Source organism: Saccopteryx bilineata, chromosome 9 (genome assembly GCF_036850765.1).
Source record: "Saccopteryx bilineata isolate mSacBil1 chromosome 9, mSacBil1_pri_phased_curated, whole genome shotgun sequence".
Lineage (NCBI taxonomy): Eukaryota > Metazoa > Chordata > Mammalia > Chiroptera > Emballonuridae > Saccopteryx > Saccopteryx bilineata.
Window position 1 is genome coordinate 90,641,362 of NC_089498.1, and position 23,578 is coordinate 90,664,939.

The 23,578-nt window shown below is 43.3% G+C and overlaps 1 protein-coding gene across 2 annotated transcripts in view; it reads left to right on the forward strand.

The window, feature by feature from the left end:
• Positions 1-22,730: 22,730 nt before the first annotated feature.
• Positions 22,731-23,578, forward strand: part of GPRIN2 (G protein regulated inducer of neurite outgrowth 2) — a 242,007-nt gene continuing 241,159 nt past the window's right edge. Inside the window, exon 1 of one of the 2 annotated variants that reach the window (XR_010727107.1) lies at positions 22,731-22,864. The gene's annotated coding sequence lies outside the window, so the exon portion shown is untranslated. The remainder of the gene's footprint in view (positions 22,865-23,578) is intronic. The other variant, XM_066243346.1, reaches the window with a different exon arrangement.

A 23,578-nucleotide genomic window follows, 5' to 3' on the forward strand; every position in this document is an offset into this window, starting at 1 on the left:
ACTTGATGTCTGGAACTGTGATACCTCCCACTTTATTCTTCCTTTCAAGATTGCTGAGGCTAATTGTGTTCTCTTCTGGTTCCATATAAATTTTTGGAATATGTGTTTTATATCTTTGAAGTAAGTCATTGGTATTTTAATAGAAATTGCATTGAATTTATAAATTGCTTTGGGTAAAATAGACATTTTAATGATATTTATTCTTCTTAACCATGAGCACGGTATATGCTTCCACTTGTTGTATCTTTTCTGATTTCTTTTATCAATGTTTTATAATTTTCTGAGTACAAGTCTTTAATCTCCCTGGTTAAATTTATTCCTAGGTACTTTATTTTTTTGGTTACAATGGTAAAGGGGATTGATTCCTTGATTTCTCTTTCTGACAGTTCATTGTTAGTGTATAAAAATGCCTCTGATTTCTGAGTATTAATTTTATATCCTGCCACCTTGATAAATTCATTTATCAGGTCTCGTAGTTTTTTGACTGTGACTTTAGGGTTTTCTATATACAATATCATATCATCTGCAAATAATGTTAGTTTTACTTCTTCTTTTCCAATTAGGATGCCTTTTATTTCTTTTTCTTGTCTGATTGCTGTGGCTAGGACTTCTAGTACTATGTTGAATAAGAGTGGTGAAAGGGGGCACCCCTGCCTTGTTCCTGATCTTAAGGGGATTGCTTTTAATTTTTACCCATTGAGTATGATGTTGGCAGTGGGTTCGTCATAGATGGCCTTTATCATGTTGTGGTATGTTCCCTGTATTCCCACTTTGCTGAGAGTTTTGATCATGAATGGGTGCTGGATTTTATCAAATGATTTTTCTGCATATATTGAAATTATCATGTGATTTTTCTCCCTTTTTTGTTTATGTATGAATCACATTGATTGATTTGCAAATATTCTACCAGCCTTGCCTCCCAAGAATAAATCTTACTTGATCATGGTGTATGATTTTATTCATATATTGCTGGATCCGGTTTGCTAATATTTTCTTGAGGATTTTAACATATAAATTCTTCAGGGATATTGGCCTAAAATTGTTTTTCTTTGTGTTGTCCTTGCCTGTTTTTGGAATCAGAATTATGCTCGTCTCATAAAAGGAGCTGGGAAGTCTTCCTTCCCCTTGAATTTTTTGATATAGCTTGAGAAGGATAGGAGTTAGTTCTTTTTTGAATATTTGGTAGAATTCACTTGTGAAGCCATCAGGCCCAGGACTTTTTTTTTGGGGGGGGGGGTATTTTTTGTTAACTGTTTCAATCTCATTTTTTGTAATTGGTTTGTTTAGGTTTTCTGATTCTTCCAGATTAATTTTTGGAAGATTATATGTTTCAAGGAATTTGTCTACTTCATCTAGGTTGTCTAGTTTTTTTGTGTACAGTTCTTCATAGTATTTTCTTACAATATTTTGTATTTTTGTTGTGTCAGTTGTTATTTCTCCACTCTCATTTCTAATTTTATTTATTTGAGACCTCTCTCTTTTTTTCTTGGTGAATCTGGTTAAAGGTTCATCGATCTTGTTTACCTTTTCAAAGAACCAGCTCCTGGTTTCATTGCTCCTCTATTTTTTTTTTAGCCTCTATATCATTTATTTCTGCTCTGATCTTTATTATTTCCTTCCTTCTACTAGCTCTAGAATTTACTTGCTGGTCTTTTTCTAGTTCTTTTAGATGTAAGGTCAAGTTGTTTATTTGAACTTTTTCTAGCTTCTTGAGGTATGCCTGTAATGCTATGAACTTCCTTTTCAGGACTGCTTTTGCTGTGTCCCATATATTTTGAGTTGATGTATGCTCATTATCGTTCATTTCTAGAAATTTTTAAATTTTTCTTTGTTCTCATTGTTTGCCCATTTGTTATTTAATAACATGCTATTTTGTTTCCAAGTGTTTGAGTATTTTTTAGTTTTTCTATTGTGATTGATTTCTAGTTTCATGCCATTGTGATTAGAGAAAATGCTTGATATGATTTCAATCTTCTTAAATTTGTTGAGACCACTTTTGTTCCCTAACATATGGTCTATTCTAGAGAATGTACCATGAGCACTTGAAAAGAATGTATATTCTGCTGTTTTAGGGTGAAGGTTCTGAAGATATCTATTAAATCGAGTTGATCTAGTATGTCCTTTAAGTCTGTTTCTTTGTTAATTTTCTTTCTTGAGGATCTATCTAGTGATGTTAGTGGGGTATTGAAATCCCCTACTATTATAGTACTGCTGTTATCTCACCCTTCAAATTTATCAAGGTCTGCTTTATATATTTAGGTGCTCCTATATTAGGTGCGTAGCTATTTATGACGGTTATATCTTTCTGTTGGATTGCTCCTTTTATCATTATATAGTGACCTTCTTTATCTCTAACTATAGTATTTGTTTTAAAGTCCATTTTGTCTGATATAAGTATTGCTACCCCAGCTTTCTTTTCATTTCCATTTGCGTGAAATATTTTTTTCCATCCTTTTATCTTCAGCCTCTGTGCACTTTTTGTTTTAAGGTGTGTCTCTTGTAGGCAACATATGTATGGGTCCTATTTTCTTATCCAAGCAGCTACCCTATGTCTTTTGATTGGACTATTTAATCTATTTACCTATTTTTTGCCATTCCCTTCTGGCCTCAAGTGTTTCTGCTGAGAAGTCAGAAGTCATCCTTATGAGGGCTCCTTTGTAAGTGATAGTCTTTTTTTCTCTAGCAGCTTTTAATATTTTCTCTTTATCACTTAGCTTTGGTATTTTAATTATGGTGTGTCTCGGTGTTAATTTTTTTTTTTGGTTTCTCTTTAATGGAGTTCTCTGTGGTTCTTGAGCATGTGCAATGTTTTTCTGCCCTAATTGAAGGAAGTTTTCAGCTATGATATGCTTGAACAAAGTCTCTATCCCTTGTTCTTTTTTTTTTTTTTTTCTCTATTTTTCTGAAGCTGGAAACAGGGAGAGACAGTCAGACAGACTCCCGCATGCGCCCGACCGGGATCCACCCGGCACGCCCGCCAGGGGCAACGCTCTGCCCACCAGGGGGCGATGCTCTGCCCATCCTGGGCATCGCCATGTTGCGACCAGAGCCACTCTAGCGCCTGGGGCAGAGGCCACAGAGCCATCCCCAGCGCCCGGGCCATCTTTGCTCCAATGGAGCCTTGGCTGCGGGAAGGGACGAGAGAGACAGAGAGGAAAGCGCGGCGGAGGGGTGGAGAAGCAAATGGGCGCTTCTCCTGTGTGCCCTGGCCGGGAATCGAACCCGGGTCGTCCGCACGCTAGGCCGACGCTCTACCGCTGAGCCAACCAGCCAGGGCTCTATCCCTTGTTCTTTCTCTTCTTCTTCAGGAACCCCTATGATGTGGATGTTATTTCTCTTCATGTTGTCACAGAGCTCTCTTAGAGTTTTCTCAGACTTTTTGAGTCTCTTTTCTTTTTTCTGCTCTGCTTCCGTGCCTTTAATTATCTTGTCCTCTAACTTGCTGATTCAATTCTCAGCTTCATCCATCCTGTTTTTAATTCCTTCCATTGTGTTCTTCATTTCTGATATTGTATTTGTCATTTCTGACTGATTCCTTTTTATTATTTCAATGTCCTTTTTTATATTTGCTATCTTTTTATTTAGGTGTTTGTAATGACCATCTATTGTTGTTCTAATATCTTTGAGCATCCTAACAATCATTATTTTAAACTCTGCATCTGGTAATTTGGTTATATTTGATTTATTCAGGTCCTTTTCTGGGGATTTCTCTTGATTCATTTGTGTTGCATTTCTCTGCCTTCTCATCTTCTCTGTGTAAAAGAAGGTCTTCACCACTGGAGTCCACTGGGTGTGGCCTCTGTGTTCCCTAGGTATGGCCTGTCTGCAGGCCCTCCACCCCCTCTGCTTTTGCTGCCTAGGGCTTTCGGGTATGGGCGTTTTTGGTGCCTGCCCACTGGGGCTGTTGCTGTGGTTTCCACCTCTCCTTCACGGGAGTGGCTGTGATCATGTGCTCGGGTGTACAAGCCTTGGTGGCCTTGGCATTTGCCCCACCCCCAAGGGTGGCATTATGCTTGGTCCTGTGGGCAGTGGCAAGCATCTTTGCTCAGCTGTGAGTCTCCGCTTCTTTTTGGGCTTTTGCCCCGTCCTTGCAGGAGGAGCCCACTCATGGGACAGCTGCAAGCCTTGGCTCCACAGGCCAGGTGGGAGTGAGTGCCCATGCTCAGTAGCGGGACTCTGCCTGTTCTGGGTTTTTGGCTCCACCCCCACGGGAGGTGCCGGCTCCCACATCAGGCCACAAGCCTCAGTTCCGTGGGTGTGGTAAGGCTGTGCTCCTGCACCATTGCTCAAGGGCTGGTTTCCACCCATTCTGGGGTTCCCGCCCTTTTCCTGCAGGATGGATTGCAGGCTGCCTGCAGCTGGGCTTGACCACTTTTGCACGCCCCCTCCTCCCCAGCCAGGCAAGACTGAGCTCACACTTGGGCCCAGTGGTGGCCACCCAGCTTCCGCCCTTGCCAACAGAACCGTGCTTCTGCATCCCACCGCTGCCTGCACTCCAGTGAGTCTTCAGCTGTGTGGAGTGTGGGTGCTGCAGCTCAGACCCTAACACTCACTACTGTAGTCCCGAAAGCTACCTCCTTCTAAATGACTCTGCTCTGAGTGCCGCAGGAGAGCTTGTTTGGCTGGTGTCCTGCTTCCCTTTGCTGGTATTGCTGTTTCCAGGGGAAATATTCACTTCAGATTTGGGGAGTGACTCATCCCAGGGGTTAGGGTAGGTGTCTCCCAAAATGTTTCTCCCTGTGCCTCCTAGGTTACACTCTCTTCCTGCTACTCTGGTCCTCTCCTCTCTCTCTGTCCCCTGGAGTCCTGGGTGAGTGGTTGTGAGAGAGGTGTTCTGTGCGGTATTTTTAAGAAGAATCCTGGGTTTGAGAAATCAGTCTCTTTCTCACAAACAGTATCCTGACTTGTTCCAGGTAAATACTGTCCATACGCCTCTTCTAGGCTCTGGGGCTGCAGGCTGGGGCTTTGTTCCTGGGATTCAGGACCCTCCCCGCTCTGCTAAACTCACTTTCCGCCACGCGAGTCTCTCCCAGCTGCCGTTGATTCCGGGGTGCTGGGCAGCCCTCTCTGCATTTCTGCTTTTTCTACCAGTCTTGGTGTGGCTTCTTCAGTGTTCCTTGGTTGAAGAGTCCTCTTAATTTAGTCCAAGGTTGGTTTTTCCAGATGATAGTTCTTAAAATTAGTTTGTAATTCACTTTGGTTCTGGGAGGTGGATGTTGGTACGTCCCCCTACTCCAGTACCATCTTATTTTTTTTTCCATTTTTCCGACGCTGGAAACAGGGAGACAGTCAGACAGACTCCCGCATGCGCCCGACCTGATCTACCCGGCATGCCCACCAAGGGGCGATGCTCTGCCCCTCTGGGGCATCACTCTGTCACATCCAGAGCCATTCTAGCGCCTGAGGCAGAGGCCACAGAGCCATCCTCAGCACTCGGGCCATTTTTGCCCCAATGGAGCCTCGGCTGTGGGAGGGGAAGAGAGAGACAGAGAGGAAGGAGAGGGTGAGGGGTAGAGAAGCAGATGGGCACTTTTCCTGTGTGCCTTGGCCAGGAATCGAACCCAGGACTCCTGCACGCCAAGCCGATGCTCTACCACTGAGCCAACCGGCCAGGGCTCTCCAGTGCCATCTTGCCTTCTGCTTGTCTGTCTTTACTGGAGTGTGTCGCGGGCGTTCGCTCACGTCGGCTGAGTCGCCACAGGCAGACTTTTTTCTCGGCTTGGAAGTCTGTTCTCCAGCCAGACTCCTTCCACACCCTTAGCCCTCACTCTATCTCAGTTCCAATTGAAAGCAGCCTTTGCTCAGGTTAGTGAGGAAGGTGGAGTGTTCCTTTCTGTGTCTTATTTCATACAGGGTTGATTATATATTTAGTCAATTTTTCACTCAATCATACCTTTTTGTTCAGTGTGTGGGACTTCCAGATGCTCCAAGGATAGATTTTTCTGTCACTGGTTGAAGAACTTATTGAAATTTTGGGGAGAGGTATCCGTAGCGCTCCTCATGGCACCATTTCTCTGACATCACTCCCCAGACAAACCTGTAATAAAAAAAATAATAACACTAAAAATATAAAACATTCTCATGTATTACAATCCATTCATTTCCTACCGCTCATGTTCATGGTTGCGGATGGCTGGAGCCAATCTCATCTGTACTCTGGGACAACACCAAATTTTTATTGGATAATGCATAACATACACAGGTCATTGTGAGGTCAGGAAGTAAACTTCCCTCCTTTTAATCAAGTAGTCAGCTAGCTAATTGCAGAAACCCTTTTGATGAAGAAGATGGCTCAAAGAAAAAAAAGATGAGCAGTATCATACTTTTCAGCAGGAATGGACAGAGGAATTCGCCTTTGTGGAAAGAACAGGATCTGCAGTGTGTCTAATATGCAATGATAAAATTGCATCGATGAAACGGTCAAATATAAAGCGGCACTTTGACACACGTCATATTACATTTGCATCGATATATCCAGTGTGGGACAGCAGGAAGAAAGCATATCAAGAGCTAATGTGCAGAGTGCAAGCTAGTCAGCAGCAACTCTGTGTTTGGACCCAACAAGATGACTAAAATTCGGCTAGCTTTGCTGGTGCTTTAGCAATTGTGAGAAACAGAAAACCATTCACAGATGGGGAGTATGCCAAAACATTCATGCTTGATGTTGCCAATAAACTTTTTGTCAACTTTTCAGATAAAGACAAGATAATCAAATGAATAAAAGACATGCCTCTGTCAGCAAGAACTGTTCACAATTATACCATCATGATGGCAAATCAAATTGAGGCAACACAAGTGAAGGACATAAATGCAGCACCATTCTTTTCTCTCGCTTTGGATGAGTCAACAGATGTAAGCCATTTATCCCAGTTCAGCGTGATTGCAAGGTATGCTGTCAGTGACACACTATGTGAGGAAAGTCTTGCTGTTTTGCCTATGAAAGAGACAACAAGAGGGGAGGATTTATTCAAGTCTTTCACTGAATTTGCTAAAGAAAAAAAATCTACCGATGGTTAAACTTATTTCAGTGTGTACTGATGGTGCTCCATGCATGGTGGGGAATAATAGAGGATTTTTAGTGCTTCTTCATGTGACTCCGGTGATGTAAGTAGGTCCTTCAAAGCTGCTTTGCTGAGCTGAAACTGAAAAATTGTAGATGAGGTAGATCTTTTGTTTTGCTTAGTTGTAGCTCTGGAATTTTTTAGGTAAAGCTAATCCATTGCTTTTACTGAGTTGTAACTCCAGAGGTGTTTAGGTAGAACAGATTGTCTGCGTTGCTGAGTTGAAACTTCACAAGTATGTAGGTAAACCCAGTTTTCCAACATTACTGAGTTGAAACTAGTCCCATTGTGGACTCTCCAAAGACTGAGACATCGGTAGGAGGTCCATTGGTCCTGATTAGGATTCTCTGGGATGCATTTAGTTGTACTCTGGAAAGACAATTAGTAGGAGCTGAAGTGACCAGGTCCATCAGCTTCTATTGCAATTTTTTGTTTGCACATTTAGTCGTACTCTGAAAAGACAATTAGGAGGAGCTGAAGTGAGCAGGTCCATCAGTTATATTGTGGGCTTTCAGAGATGTCTGTTTGTGCTTGCACATCTGTACATTTCTCTAGAAAGATAATTAAAGGGCACTGAGTAGAGACCCTGATCTTCCAGAGGCAGCTAGTTGTGTTATGATCTCAAAGAAAAACCTGAGTAAAGACACCTTTGTATTTATCGAGATCTCATTCTTTGTCGGGAGCCGATCTACAACCGCTGGCTGACAAGGCCACAGCAGGAGAAGACCTACAACTGCTGGCTGACAAGGTCACAGCAGGAGAAGACCCACAACTGCTGGCTGACAAGGTCACAGCAGAAGAAGATCAAAAACTGCTGATTGACAAAGTCACAGCAGAGAAGACCAACGGCTGCTGGTTGACAAAGTCACCGCAGTGAAGACCAATGGCTGCCAATGGCTGCGGATTGACAAAGTCACCACAAAGGAAAGGTACAATGATACTTCCCCCTTTGACCTTTTTGAATTAATCTGGCCTTATATCCCCCCTTTTCTGGGTGTGTGCTATCATTTATGGCACAGGGATAATAGTACCGTGCTTTCCCTGTAGATTCATAGTAATTTCTTTGGAAATGAGACAGAGGGTGTGAGTTCCACAGAAAAGCCTGTAAGCTCCTTGAACTGAGCTCATAGACATAAGAGGCTGGCTATGATATCCCTCATAAAGGGTTAATTAAGTTTGTAGGAAAATTTCTTCTTATTAATCATGTTAGAAAGAATAGATTGTGACTTATGAATAGGTAGGAAACAGTAACTATACACAGAGCACATTTCAGCCTTCACTTATTTTATCACTTTACCTCCCTAGCCTTTTCATGTGGTAGAGTAAAGAAACTTTCCTTTCTTCTTGCATACCTGACCTGCAGATGGTGGAACACTCTGAGAAAAATAAAGTTAGAACTTAATTAGTGTATGAATATAGTAAATAAATAAAATTTGACTAAACAATAGAATCCTAGACAAGGTAGAGTTATTAATCAGTACTGACCTTTTGGAAATTTGTACCAATATTGTTATTGCTGTTCAAGTTATTGTATAATTGTACTTTGAATGACTTACCACCTGATTTATAGTTTATAGAAATGAATTAACTGTTACCTAGAAAATGTAACCATAGTGAAACAAAAACAATGATTAATCAATGTATTCTGAATACCATGTGATTGTAACTCAGTGTGTGTGCATAAAAAGAAAGCTAGACCAGCATTTGGCAGAGATGCCTGGCAGTAAATGCTAACGAGAAAATAAAGAGAAAGAAAAGAATTCGGCTCTCTCACTCGATTCGCGCTGACACCGTCTCTTCCTGTGGGACCCCTGGATTCCCCCCGGGGCTGGACCCCGGCAATTCTTCTTTGTTCTCCTTACTTTTGTCTAAAATTCCTAGGTTTAAAATCTAAAGTCCTTGCAGGGATGCGGCCTGTGTACACCTGAGAGGCCACGAGGGGAAGCTTTTTCCTCGTCTATGAAAGAGCGCTCATGTGTATGTGTATAAGTTCTTTGTTTAATGTCTAAATGTGTCTGTTTTAAGGCCTGGCTTTGGTCCTTTGTGTTAAAATTAGGAGCTGCTGACCAAAAAGCAATCTCAAATGATGACTTGTATATACTGCAGATTTTCTTTGTTTCTTCGAGAGATCTCTCATAACATTTCACGGTTTGGCTCCCTCTCCCCTGCTCCACTGCATATCTTCTCTTGGATTCGAAATCTCTGGCTTCAAGGGGCCCTGTTAGATTTCTCCTCTGAAGGAAATTATTCTCTTCCGTTGGCTTCTTCACCTTGTCTTGTGTAATAATTAATATCTCTGTAGTCAAACACACTCTTATTCTGGATGCTAGTTAATTATCTATCTTATCTTTTTTGTTTTATTAGTGCACTAATTTCTGGATTTTTCTGAAGTAGTTTTAATTCTGTAATAGCCTTGGCTATTGAATATGGGAAGAGGGGCCAGTTCACAGAAGACCCCATTAGGTTGTCTTTTAAAGCATTTTCAAGAAGCTTATGAAGACAACCGTGGGTATGGAATTAAATGGTTTAAGTCTTAGACTCTAAGAGAAGGCTTCACATTCTCTGTGAATCAGAATGGACTGGTTATGGGGTTGAGTGGCCATCGATTGGAACCTTTAATCCCCGGATAGTAAGTGAGGAGCCACTGAGCCATTTCACCTGCAGGTGTTGTAAAGTACCAAAGGCTACAGAATTAATATTAATATTTTAGGAGGCTTGTAGAACATTTTATTAATTTGGGTTAAGGTGTGCAGAGAAATTGTGAGACATAGTCTCTGTACTGTGTGATTGGCATAACCAGGATGGCCCTTGGCATTGTATTGTAAATGAAAAGGGAAGGAAAGCATGGATTCCCTGACATTCCACCACACCTGTGGGGAAAGGGGTGAATGGCTAGCCAGGTGCAGGAAGGGAAAAGCCAAAATAAACCTTTTCTTATAACTATGAGCCATTTGCGGGCATTTGTCCCCATGGAAACTACCTCTCTTATGTAAATGCATGTGGTTAATACATCTGACTCTGGACAGAGAGATGGCGGATGAACACTAGAAAATATAGGAAGGTCTTTTAATATGTAAAGAGATATCTTTCTACCATTGTGTTGACTTGTAAGTTTTGTTTTCTCCAAAATGATGTATGGTTTGCAAATTGAACGTGGTCCTATCATGTTAAAGGACATATGACTATAACCAATAGCGGTAAGGGGCTCCTAATTGCAATTTTTACTTCTGTACTTCCCACTTACAAAACTATAAAAACTAAGTAGAACAAAGGGTCGGCGCGCTCTCCGTCAGATTTCTGTCGGAGTTCCCACCGCTTGGCCAAGCTAGACAATAAAGCTTTAATGTGTAAACGATGGACCTTGTTCCTGTCTTCCATATTTCAGGTCCCTCCGAATTTGGATTAACAGTAAGGGCAGTCTGGAATATAGTAACTGGGAATACAGGCTGTCCTGATTAGTTTCCATACATTGATCAATGGCTAAATTTAACACTAGATCCACCTCAATGGCTAAAAGCTTGCTCGATACAAAGAGGGTGCCGCGTCTTCCTAGTCAGGCCAGATTTGGGCCTAAGCAAGAAAAGAATATAAAGAGTACCCCAGGACCTCCTGTTCTCACAGAGTCTCCTGAGGAAACTGAGTGGCCACTCCACTATAGGTCAAAAGCTAGAGCCCCTGAGCCTACACAGCAGCTACAGGAGGAGGCTATAACTTCCTTCGTTACATCCCCTTCCCATACTCGGAGTGGATTGGAGTATGGGCAGGGAAGGGGTCCTATCTTGCCACTCAGGGAAGCCCCACCTTCGGGAACTGACCCTGACCATGACGTAAGGCCCTTCCTTGTGTATGTCCCATTCTCCACCAGTGATCTATATAATTGGAAAAGCCAAAATACTCCATTCTTGGAGAAGCCTCAAGCTCTGATAGGGCTTATAGAATCTGTCCTACAAACTCATAGACCTACCTGGGAAGACTGCCAGCAACTTTTAAATACCCTTTTCACTTCAGAAGAGAGGGATAGACTTAGACAGGAAGGTAAAAAGGCAGTCCTAGGGCCTGGAGGGGGATCAACAGAGGAAAATAGGGAACACTTCGAGGCGGCTTTCTCCTCCACTAGACCTAAATGGGGTTATAATTCCCAGGAGGGAAAAGCCTCGTTGGACGCTTTTCACCAGTATCTCTTAGCAGGACTAAAGGCTGTGGCCTGAAAGCCCACCAATGTCTCGAAGATTGCTGGAATTATCCAGGATGCACAGGAATCCCCTGCTGCATTTTTGGAATGCCTTTGTGAAACATACCGGGTGTATACACCCATAGACCCGGATGCTACCGAAAACATTGTGGCTATTAATTTGCTTTCGTAACTCATTCAGCCCCAGATAGTAAAAAGAAACTTCAAAAGCTAGGAGGTTTGAGAGCATGAGTAAGTCCTAGTTAATTTCAATAGCTCAGAAAGTTTTTCATAATAGGGAGACAATTGAGGTAAAACAGGATAAAAGGATAGCTAAAGTAGTAATAGCAGCCCTCTAAGAAATGAACTCTTTTAAGGACAAGGGGCCCTCAAAGCAGGAAAGAAGTGATTCGAAAGGGACTAGGGCTCTATGGGGAAAAAAATCAATGTGTTTAGTGTTAAAAGAAGGACATTGGAAAACGAATTGTCCCAGGTTATAAGCAGCTAAGGCAAGTTCTAAGGTCCTAAATCTTGAGGACTGAAAGGGCCAAGGGGATGTTGGAGTCTCTCTAAGTCTCTCAGTTACATAGAAGGCATAGAGTTCATAAGGGAGACCTGCTGCATTAGCCATTATAGTAATAATTGTAAAAAGAATTTTCAGGAAATTGCGGGAAAAATTGGAAACCTCATATAGGCTAAAGCAACTCACTATTGGAAAAGTAATTTTGTAAAATTTGTATTTCAATTAGCTGCTCAAAGCAAGTTAGTTAGTTAGTTTACAGGTAGTGAATTGATTCAAGTCCTGCTTGGAAGAAGCCCCATTATCTTGCTAATGAACTTGGCTACAGGACAAACTGCAGGAAAAAAAGGGGGTAAAAGTGACAGGTTTTCTCTTCTCACAGCTCCCGGAGCCTGCTGCAAGAATTCCAGCCATCCTGCCCCTCATGTTGACTTAATAGTGTAAATTATTGTGAGTCAAAAGAAAGTTAATATCTCTTTGCCAGCTGGGTAGTTTGTACCAAGAATCCCTTATTGTGTAAAAAGTATTTTCCATGTTAAAATGTATATATTATTTTAAAGGCCTTTTGTTAATTCTTTTATTAACTGTTTTATAGCCCTATAATATTGGAATCTTAGTTTAAATATTAGGAATTATTAATAATGTCTTTTTATGTAATGTTTAGTTTATTATCATTTTGCAACAATATTGTTAAATGCTAGGTAATCTAAGAAAAAGGGAGTCATATCCTTGAACTCTTGCAAATCTATTTTATCATGCTTTTGTTAAAATTTCTTCTGAATGCTAATGTACTGAATTATTCAGTAGTGAAGGGACTCTGGAATTCTAAAGGAGACACCAAAACCTGTTTTTCTTAATTTAATCCAGCTAATAATGCTGCCTTTTGTCTTTATATAAACAAATAAGGACTCTCAAGCCCTTCAGCGAGATCTTCTGAGTATGGCTTTTAAGGTCTATAGTGACCAAAATAGTAACAGAAAAGGCAAATAGGCCCAAAAGAGATCAGGAAAATACCAGCTTTTGGCATACGCTCTAAAGGCTCCAGCACCCCAAAGGGGCTTCATAGGATTCCATCAGGGTCCTGCTTCAACAGTGGAAGGAAAGTCATTGAGCTGAGGTCTACCAGGCTTCTCGGCCTCACCAGGGAATATGCCTTTGCTGTAGAAAAAAGGGACACCAGAAAGTAAGCTGCCCCCTTGCTCCATGGAGGGAGGGTTAGGTCTCTTCCAGCCCTTTCCAGCTTCCTGTGACCTGACCTTGCCCAGCAGGCTGGGACTTGCCACTGAAGGCTAAAAGGGGCCTAAGGCCGTCGGCCCCATCTCACAACACCGTTTATGAGCCTAAGGTATTTCTTCCAAGTAGCAGTTAAACCGATCTCATTTCTTGTGAACACAAGGGCCATTTTCTATGCCTTGCCTGAATATTTGAGTTTTATTTATTCCTCGAAGATCTCTACTGTGGGTAATGACAGTCTAATTTTGTTACTTTGTTTAATATATAGTGTCTACTTTATTCCTCTTGTCTCAGTACCCCCATGCCAATTTTAGGCTGGGACCTACTCCTAATTCCAGTTAAACGCAGTGATTGCTAGGACTTAGACTCTAGCTGCAAAGTATAGAAATGTGACCACAGTTCCAGTGCCTTGTGGACTTTTCCTGAATATATAGGACTCATACTCTTTAGGACATTTCTCAGACTGAAATAGAAATTAGGTTACATTTGTAAATAATATAAAGTAGTAATAGTGTCAATATAGATTCAGTGAAATTATGTTAACATGTTAAGAACATTTGTGACTGTAAGAATTTTATTTTGAATTCTGTTATATTGGTTAGAACTTTGTTTTTGTTGAATAATCTAGTAGGCTTTAGTCATTTTATTTTATTAGGACACTTGTTATAATATTTGTTAACATTAGCTATTTGACTTTTATTGTTAATTATATATTTTTCCAGTCTGCCTCAAAATCGGAACATAGTAATTCAGATAAATAGATGCCACCCAGAACCAGTGGGGTCTTGGGACCCTTATTGCCAAAAGTTTATTCAAAACCAATTAGGAAAAGATTTTGCCAACAGGAAAGGATAATTAGAAAAGCCAGACTTAGAATCTATTACAGAAGGCTTAATATCTGAATATTTAGTTTGTGTCCAAGTGAATACTAAGCGAAACAAGGAAATTATAGAAAGAAACAGGGAGAAAAGGATTTTTCTCAAGTTATCATTTAAGATAGACTTTAATAAAATAGTTGACAATTGTTAAGAAAATTGCTATATAGAATTCTTTCCAGGTTTAGCTTGCCCATTCTAATGTTGGACTTACATTTGTGTCCACAGTCTCAAAGCTAATAGGAAAGGAACCCAATATTAATTAGAAGCTAGTTTGAAGTTACATTGTGCCCATAGGCACCAAAAGGTTCAGGGCAAGTAAATTACATGAATGTCCCAGTAGAGCCCAAGCTCTTCATCAATCAGGCGTTCCTGATTCGACTTCCCCGTGCAGTGGGACACTCCTGCTTTTCAGCAGGGCTGGCAGCCTCTTTGAGACTACTCTTGAGGTGGCTATGAGGATGCTACTGTTAAATGCCACCAGAGGAAAGACACGACTGACACACAAATTAGTTGCAATAATCACACAGGCAATTTATTACTCACAAATTCTTTTGGCGTGCCTGGATACAGCGTAAGGGACCCCGTTGGCGTGCTCCTCTCAGCTGTCTTTGGTCAGAAGTCAGAGCGGCATGGAGACAGTCCAATCAACGTTGGAGTCTGGGCGACTACTGCAGCAGGGGGCCCCTCAGCTTTAGTACCCTTTCTAGCCAAAGCCTTCTAACAGGTGTCAATCTACAGGATTATCACCTCAAACCACCTTTTTGGGAGTTCTTCGCAGGGAACCCCCTTTATGTCAATCTACTGAAATGTTTACATTAAACCACTTTTTAAGATGTTCTTATTTTCATTAATTTACAAAGTTAATGTAAATAACACAAAGCTACTTCTTATCTATGTATAACTTCACACACATACTAACTGGGCTCTGTTTGAAAGTCAGTCTGTTTATCACATTACAGAGTTATGGCACTAAGCCACTATATTAATTCCTATCCAATTGGCATAACTTTAATTTTAATAATTATTTTAATATACTTTTAATTACTTTTATATATCTCCCATATTTTTATATTTCTATATATTTAATTACTATAACCTTATATTACTATAATAATGAATCAAATAATAAAAAAGACATAATTACCTTTTCCCTAAGTACTTGCAGGATTTACAGGTTACTCAGCAAACTGTTCAAAGACTGTCCAAGAAGCGCTTCCAGCATTACATCACCCAAGGACTGACTCTCACATGGACAAGTCCACACACTATGATCCTGACCACTCCCACTGCTGCTAAGGTAGAAAAACGGCGTGCCTTACTCTGACCACAAACCAGAAGCTGGTTGGTCTATGTATGGTGAATGTATGAAGAAACTCACTAAGGACTCTTTTTAATCAGACTTTGGGAAAAGGGAAACTAGAATAAAAAGAAAGTCAACTTAATTGTCACTAAAGGTTAAAGGTTTTAAAATTAAGAGTTCTGACTAAGGCCCTGGCCGGTTGGCTCAGTAGTGGAGCATCAGCCTGGCGTGCAGGAGTCCCGGGTTCGATTCCCAGCCAGGGCACACAGGAGAGGCGTCCATCTGCTTCTTTACCCCTCCCCCTTCCTCTCTGTCTCTCTCTTCCTCTCCCGCAGCCAAGGCTCCACTGGAGCAAAGTTTGCCCGGGCACTAGAATGGCTCTGATTGCGGCAGAGCGACACCCCAAGATGGGAGGAGCATCGCCCCCTGGTGGGCATGCCAGGAGGATCCCAGTCAGGTGCATATGGGAGTCTGTCTGACTGCCTCCCCGTTTCCAGCTTTGGAAAAAAAAAAAAAAGAATTCTGACTAAAAGTAAATTGTTATAAAGGCCAATTAGTTTTATATAAGTTGCAAAAGGAAATTGTATAGTCTATAGAAAATTAATCAGTAATACTTGTTTTTTTAGTGAACTGTATTGCTATTAATGCTGTCTGTTAAATATCTGTTACATGTTATAAGTTAATATCCCTAGACAACAGCCTCATATTCTTCAGTAAACTAAGTCAAGGATTTGACTTAAGAAATAGAACCAATGGGGATTGTTGTAAGGTACCAAAAAGCTGAAAATTGATATTGATATTCTGGGAGGAAGGTCAGGCTTTCCTGTCCCATCCTTCCTTTGGGGAGGGGAGGGAGAAGAATGTAGACGTTTCTGGCTTGCAAGAACAATGGCTCGTTTAGTTTTAAATCTAAAATAAAGGTTGACTGAGAAACTTCTTCTCTGTCAATGGGAGACAGAATTTACATACCACCTTGCATTGATTGTAGTTCCTCCCTTTCCTGGAATCTTGAGAGTAAAATACCTCTAGGCTAGTGAGGGAAGAGGAACCCTGAAAATTTGTAAACATCTTTGATTGTGTTACCTTGAAAGTCTTAATGTTTCTGTGTATCCCCTAAACCAGGGGTCCCCAAACTTTTTTTCACAGGGGGCAAGTTCACTGTCCCTCAGACCGTTGGAGGGCCAGACTATAAAAAAAACTATGAACAAATCCCTATGTACACTGCACATATCTTATTTTAAAGTAAAAAAACAAAACGGGAACAAATACAATATTTAAAATAAAGAACAAGTAAATTTAAATAAAAAAACTGACCAGTATTTCAATGGGAACTATGCTCCTCTCACTGACCACCAATGAAAGAGGTGCCCCTTCTGGAAGTGCGGCGGGGGGCTGGATAAATGGCCTCAGGGGGCCGCATGTGGCCCGCGGGCCGTAGTTTGGGGACCCCTGCCCTAAACAAATGTTGTTAGCCTGTGCCATGATGTCATGCTCTCCCCTGCCCGTGTGTGATCAGGGGTATATAAACAGTCTCTGAACTATTTTGGGGGCTTGCACACAATCTGGGTGTGTTGCCCTGTGACAACCATATGCAGCTGGCATATTTAATAAGTCTCCTCCTTTAATAAAACTGTTCAAACTCATCTGGACTTGGTGTCTCTACAAGAATCCATGGAATTGAGGATTGGGTACTTTATAACAGCCAGAGACTCCCCTCTTTACTGACAAAACCCACTCCCACACTGTGCAGTCCTGGCTTGTAGCTCCAGGACCTGACACAGGGGGAGCCCAACACATATTCGATCAAATGACTGACAGCAGCAACACTTCCACAAACCTCATCTTCTGCACTGTCGTGTGAAGCAAGAATAGTTATTGTCACTCTGCCAATAAGAAAACCAACACCCAGAGATAGAAGCAGTATTGCCTGGGTGTGGGACTGAAGAGCAAGTGAATTGGGGTAGGGTAGTTGGGATAGCAATTTATGTCTGACTCCCCATCCTGGGCTCTTCCTGGGCCACCAGGGGAGCTTCCTTGATAAACAAAAGAAGAGGACCAGTTAGCAAGAGGCCATGGCCAGGGTGATACTCAGAGACCCTGCTGGCTGGTCCAGCCACCTGTGTCTCTAGGCATCAGTGTGGGAGACATTTGTTGACTCCCAGCTCTACGCAGGCCTCCTTGAAATACTCAAGGTAAGGGGTCTCAGGTGCTTAGGGAGCTGGAAGCCCCAGGTTTCAGTCCTGGATCTGACACAAACTCTATGTCACCCCACGTAGCTCATCTCTTCCTGGTGCTTGGTTGACTCCCTAGAAAGACTATGAGTAAGATTTCTGAGATGTGGTAGGAGGGTCCTAATCCTGGACAGCAGAGGGTGGTAGCCTCAGCAGACAAGCCCCCTGTGGACAGGATCCCCCTGCCAGGCTGTGTGTGGTGGGCAGACTGAGGCCTTAGAGTGTTGTATGGTATCAAAGATTACAGAATTAATATTAATATTTTAGGAAGCTTAAAGAACATTTTATTAATTTGAGCAAGGCGTGCAGAAAGATTTTGTAAATGATCTTTGTACTTGTGTGATTAGCATAAAACCAAGAGGGCGGATGGCATTGTGTTGTAAATGCAAAGGGAAAAGAAACTTGGGTTCTCTGACCTCCCCCCACACCTATAAGAAAGTGAGTGAATAGCTAGCCAGGTTCAGGCAGAGAAAGATTAAATTAAACCTTTTCTAGGCTTTTGATAAAATACAACACAATTTTATGTTTAAGACTCTCAACAAAATGGGTATAGAAGGAAAATATCTCAACATGATAAAGGCCATATATGATAAACCATCAGCCAACATCCTATTAAACGGCATAAAACTGAGGACTTTCTACCTTAAATCAGGAACAAGACAGGGTTGTCCACTCTCTCCACTCTTATTCAACGTGGTGCTAGAAGTTCTGGCCAGAGCAATCAGACAAGACAAAGAAATAAAAGGCATCCATATCGGAAAAGAAGAAGTAAAGCTATCACTTTTTGCTGATGATATGATCCTATACATCGAAAACCCGAAGGACTCCACAAAAAGATTATTAGAAACAATAAACCAATACAGTAAGGTCGCAGGATACAAAATTAACATACAAAAGTCCATAGCCTTTCTATATGCCAACAATGAAATATTAGAAAACGAACTCAAAAAAATAATCCCCTTCACGATTGCAACAAAAAAAATAAAATACCTAGGAATAAACATAACAAAGAACGTAAAGGACCTATATAATGAAAATTACAAAGCATTGTTAAGGGAAATTGAAAAAGATACAATGAGATGGAAAAATATTCCTTGTTCTTGGATAGGAAGAATAAATATAATCAAAATGGCCATATTACCCAAAGCAATATACAAATTTAATGCAATTCCCATCAAAATCCCTATGAGATTTTTTAAAGAAATGGAACAAAAAATCATCAGATTTATATGGAACTATAAAAAACCCCGAATAGCCAAAACAATCCTAAGGAAAAAGAATGAAGCTGGGGGCATTACAATACCTGACTTTAAACTATATTATAGGGCCACGATAATTAAAACAGCATGGTATTGGCAGAAAAATAGACACTCAGACCAATGGAACAGAATAGAAAGCCCAGAAATAAAACCACATATATATGGTCAAATAATCTTTGATAAAGGGGCCAACAACACACAATGGAGAAAAGAAAGCCTCTTCAACAAATGGTGTTGGGAAAACTGGAAAGCCACATGCAAAAGAATGAAACTCGACTACAGCCTGTCCCCGTGTACTAAAATTAATTCAAAATGGATCAAAGACCTAAATATAAGACCTGAAACAATAAAGTACATAGAAGAAGACATAGGTACTAAAATCATGGACCTGGGTTTTAAAGAACATTTTATGAACTTGACTCCAATGGCAAGAGAAGTGAAGGCAAAGATAAATGAATGGGACTACATCAGAATTAAAAGTTTTTGCTCAGCAAGAGAAACTGATATCAAAATAAACAGACAACCAACTATATGGGAACTGATATTTTCAAACGACAGCTCAGATAAGGGCCTAATATCCAAAATTTACAAAGAACTCATAAAACTCAACAACAAACAAACAAGCAATCCAATAAAAAAATGGGAAGAGGACATGAACAGACACTTCTCCCAGGAAGAGATACAAATGGCCAACAGATATATGAAAAGATGCTCAGCTTCATTAGTTATTAGAGAAATGCAAATCAAAACTACAATGAGATACCACCTCACCCCTGTTAGATTAGCTATTATCAACAAGACGGGTAATAGCAAATGTTGGAGAGGCTGTGGAGAAAAAGGAACCCTCATTCACTGTTGGTGGGAATGTAAAGTAGTACAACCATTATGGAGGAAAGTATGGTGGTTCCTCAAAAAACTGCAAATAGAACTACCTTATGACCCAGCAATCCCTCTACTGGGTATATACCCCAAAACCTCAGAAACATTGATACGTGAAGACACATGTAGCCCCATGTTCATTGCAGCACTGTTCACAGTGGCCAAGACATGGAAACAACCAAAAAGCCCTTCAATAGAAGACTGGATAAAGAAGATGTGGCACATATACACTATGGAATACTACTCAGCCATAAGAAATGATGACATCAGATCATTTACAGCAAAATGGTGGGATCTTGATAACATTATAAGGAGTGAAATAAGCAAAGCAGAAAAAAACAAGAACTACATGATTCCATACATTGGTGGAACATAAAATTGAGACTAAGAGACATGGACAAGAGTGTGGTGGTTACCAAGGGTGGGGGGGGGAGGGAGGACATGGGAGGGAGGGAGGGAGAGTTAGGGGGAGGGGGAGGGGCACAGAGAACTAGATAGAGGGTGACGGAGGACAATCTGACTTTGGGCGAGGGGTTTGCAACATAATTTGATGACAAAATAACCTACACATGTTTTCTTTGAATATATGTACCCTGATTTATTAATGTCATCCCATTACCATTAATAAAAATTTATTAAAAAAAAAAAAAAAAAATTAAACCTTTTCTTATATTAATGGGTCATTTACAGGCATTTGTCCCCATGGAAACTACCCCTCCACTCCTGAAAGCGTGTAGTTAATGTATATATCTCTGAAGAAAGAAATGGCAGGTGAACACTGAAAAATATAGGAATATCTTTTAATATGTAGAGTGACATTTTTACTATTGTGTTACCTTGTAAATTTTACTGTGTAGAAATGTCTTTTTATGAATCCTATAGACAAATGTTATGAGCTTGCTAATGAATTGTGTCCCATCCTTCTCCCTTCATCCTTTTCCCAAACCTGTATAGGTGAAAACAAAGGTTATAAGCTTATGCCGTGATGTCAGGCTTTTTTCCCACCCATGTATAATTAAGAGTATATAACCAGCCCCTGGAATATTAATGACACACACGATTTGGGACTGCTGCCCCGTGTAAGATATATGCAGCCGGCATATTTAATAAATCTCCTCCTTTAATAAAACTCTTCAAAAACTTATTTGGATTTGGTGCCTCTAAGAAAACCTGCAGAATTGTGGATTGGGTACTTTATAACTGATAGATATGTGAATTCCAAACTGCCTTCTTGATGTTCCGCTTATCTGTCAGACCTCACCCTTACTGGACTATCATCCCTGAGACAGGAATTCCAAGAAGCTGGTCAACCTGCCCCAAGAAGGAGCATTCTGGAAAGCTGAAATCCTAAAACCGTAAAAGGGAACATACCAGAATCTTTGACTCAGTATCCCCTCATGATCTCCCAAACACTATATAATTTGTCCCTAGTTTGTAGCTGGCGCTTTTCTCCCCGGGAGAAGTGCCCGGCAGGGTTCCTTTCTTCCTTTCAGTAAAGCCTGTTACTTTGGTCTTTCGGACTCCCATGGATTCCAACAATAACAAGAGCATCTGTGTGGACACTCCTGGTGGCTTCCAGCACCCAGTCCCTCAGGGCAACCATCTGCCAGGCTCTTGGACTGGAAAGGGTCTTCTTGAGCAGAACCTCACCCACTCCACCAGTCAGCAGGCCACCAACTTGGGGCTTTAACCGAACAAGGTGAGGAGTGGCAGAGAAGACAGGACCAAGGCCTCCAGGCCTCAAGAAGCAGGACCTCAGGCTAGGGGGGCATAGGCTGCGGTGCCTGTGGTTAAAGCCAGGCAGGAAAGCATGGGGGCATGACCCATAGGGCCAAATGCTGTGCCTGACAGCAGCATCTGTTGTCTTAGGTCCATACAGCACACTGAGAGGGGCAGCTCAGAACTACAGGTCGGGATACAGCTGGGAGGGGTCCCACATACAGAGAACACTCCAAGCATGGGGTGGCAGTGTGCCAGAGCAGAGCCACCATACCTGCAGCATCATGCCTCACACCCTGTCCCTGGGCTAGGTGCCAGGCTAGGGGGTATTAGGGAGTGAATGGTTCACTCTCTGCCTTTCTCCAACGCTGGGGGGCTTTCTGCAGACACCCTCCTGATGTTTCAGTGGCAGTACAGGGCTGAATTGGGGCTGAGGCCTGATGTCTTCCTAAACTGAAGGAGATGTTGAGATGTCAAGATGGTTTTGGGTTCTGGGTCACCGAACCAGAGTGGAGCGGACTCCTCTGCAAACAGCTGGGCACGAAAATCAGAGGTCCCTGGATCAACGGAGGAGGACCGACATTGGGAACCAAATCTCAGGGACTGGAGCCCAAAGAAAGGGCAAGTTCCTCTTTCCGTTTGGCCTGTGGGTGGGTGACAGGAACCCTTTAAGGGCAAAGGGGATGTGTGTGTGTGTGTGTGTGCGTGTGTGTGTGTGACAGAGAGAGAGAGAGAGAGAGAGAGAGAGAGAGAGAGAGAGAAAGAAGAGGAGAGCCAGGGCCTGTGGCCATCTGTTGGGTCTGTGCGCCCAGAGCCCCCGGCTAGTGACTGTCGAGATGGAAGGATGCTAAGGAAACAGAGCACCCAGCACACCAGCTTGGGCTGGCTGCAGACATCGTGGGGTAGGAACGAGGGAGGGCATCGTGGGGCTGTAAGGACGGAGGGAAGGGGTGCGGGGCTGGAGAGTAAGGGAAAGGTGGGGATCGAGACGTGGGAGGGGAAAAGGGTGGTAGAATCCGGCCTCGGTGGCGGGGCTGGGGACGCACCTTTGGGAACCGAGCCCACGAGGTCGGGCTCGCGGGGCTGGGAGCGTGGAATGGCCGCGGAGCTGGAGCCCAAAGGACCAAGGTCAGCCCTGGGGTCCGGAAGGATGGGGCGGCACTACAGGCCTTGGGAGTAGGGGTCCGCAGGGGCGGGGGCTTGCAACCCAACGAGGGACCCTCCAGCGTAAGGGTGTCAAGGGCCGGGTCGGAAGCCCGAGACCATGAGGGGCGGAGCTAGGGTGATGACGGACGCGGGGACGGTCCCTCCTACGGCGCTTGGAGGCAGAGCCGCGGGGTCCGAGGGCGGGGCGCTGGGCGTGTCGGGGCGCCGGGCCGACCCAGGTGAGCAGGCTTTCGCCCTCAGTGCCCGCCCCCCCGCCGGCGAGTCGCAGGACGTCCCCAGACAGCCCTCGGCGCCTCCCAGCGCCGCCCCGCGCGCCGGGCGCAGCGGGACTGGCGTTGTCGGCGGCCCAGGCCGGGTCTGGATCCATCTTGAGTCGCGGAGCCGGGACCTGTGGCAGCCGCAGGAGGTGCGCTTCCGCCGGCCGGCGCGGTCCGGCGGGCGACAGGGTGAGAGGGCGGCTCTGAGCGGTCCCGGGTGAGGGAGGGGACAGGAGGCCTGGGCGGCGCCCCCTTTTCCTACGCGCGGGGACCCCACTCAGTCACCTCTCCCAGCTCTGCTCTCAGACCCTCCGCAGCCCGGCCCCTCCCAACGCTCAGCAGCGGTGGCCCCGTTCCTCATCCCATCTCCCCTCTCATTGCCTGTCCCATCCCTTGTCTGTTTCCTCTGCTCGTCCTCCCATCCACTCGGCCAAGACTCCGAGTCCTCTGCTTCTCCTGTCTTTTCTTTCCGCTCCCATTCCTCCTCTCCTGTTCTCCTCCCCACTCCGCGCACTGCCCCCATCCCCAACCCTCCCTTCCCTCTTATTCCTCCTGCCCCTCATCCGTTCCCCGTTCCCCACAGTCCCATCTTCCTTCAGTCACTGTCTTTGCTGCTGGGAAGGTCTGTAGCCTAGTTTGAGGGAATGTTTTGAGGACCTGCTCTGAGTCGGGGTGGGCTTTGTGCCGGAGGGGCGGAGCAGGGGGCTCTGCTCTGGGGGTCAGGTGTGTTGTGTTGTGTTGTGTTGAGGCCTTTTTGGCCCCTCAACCAGAAGCGGCTTGTGCTATTGGTGTGCAGATGCAGCTGTGTAGTCGCTGTTTCCTGCTGGCTGGCACAGCAGAAGGTCCTGTGCGTCCGCCTGTGCTGTGTCCACGGGTGGAGCATGGGCCCGGGGCAGTGCATGG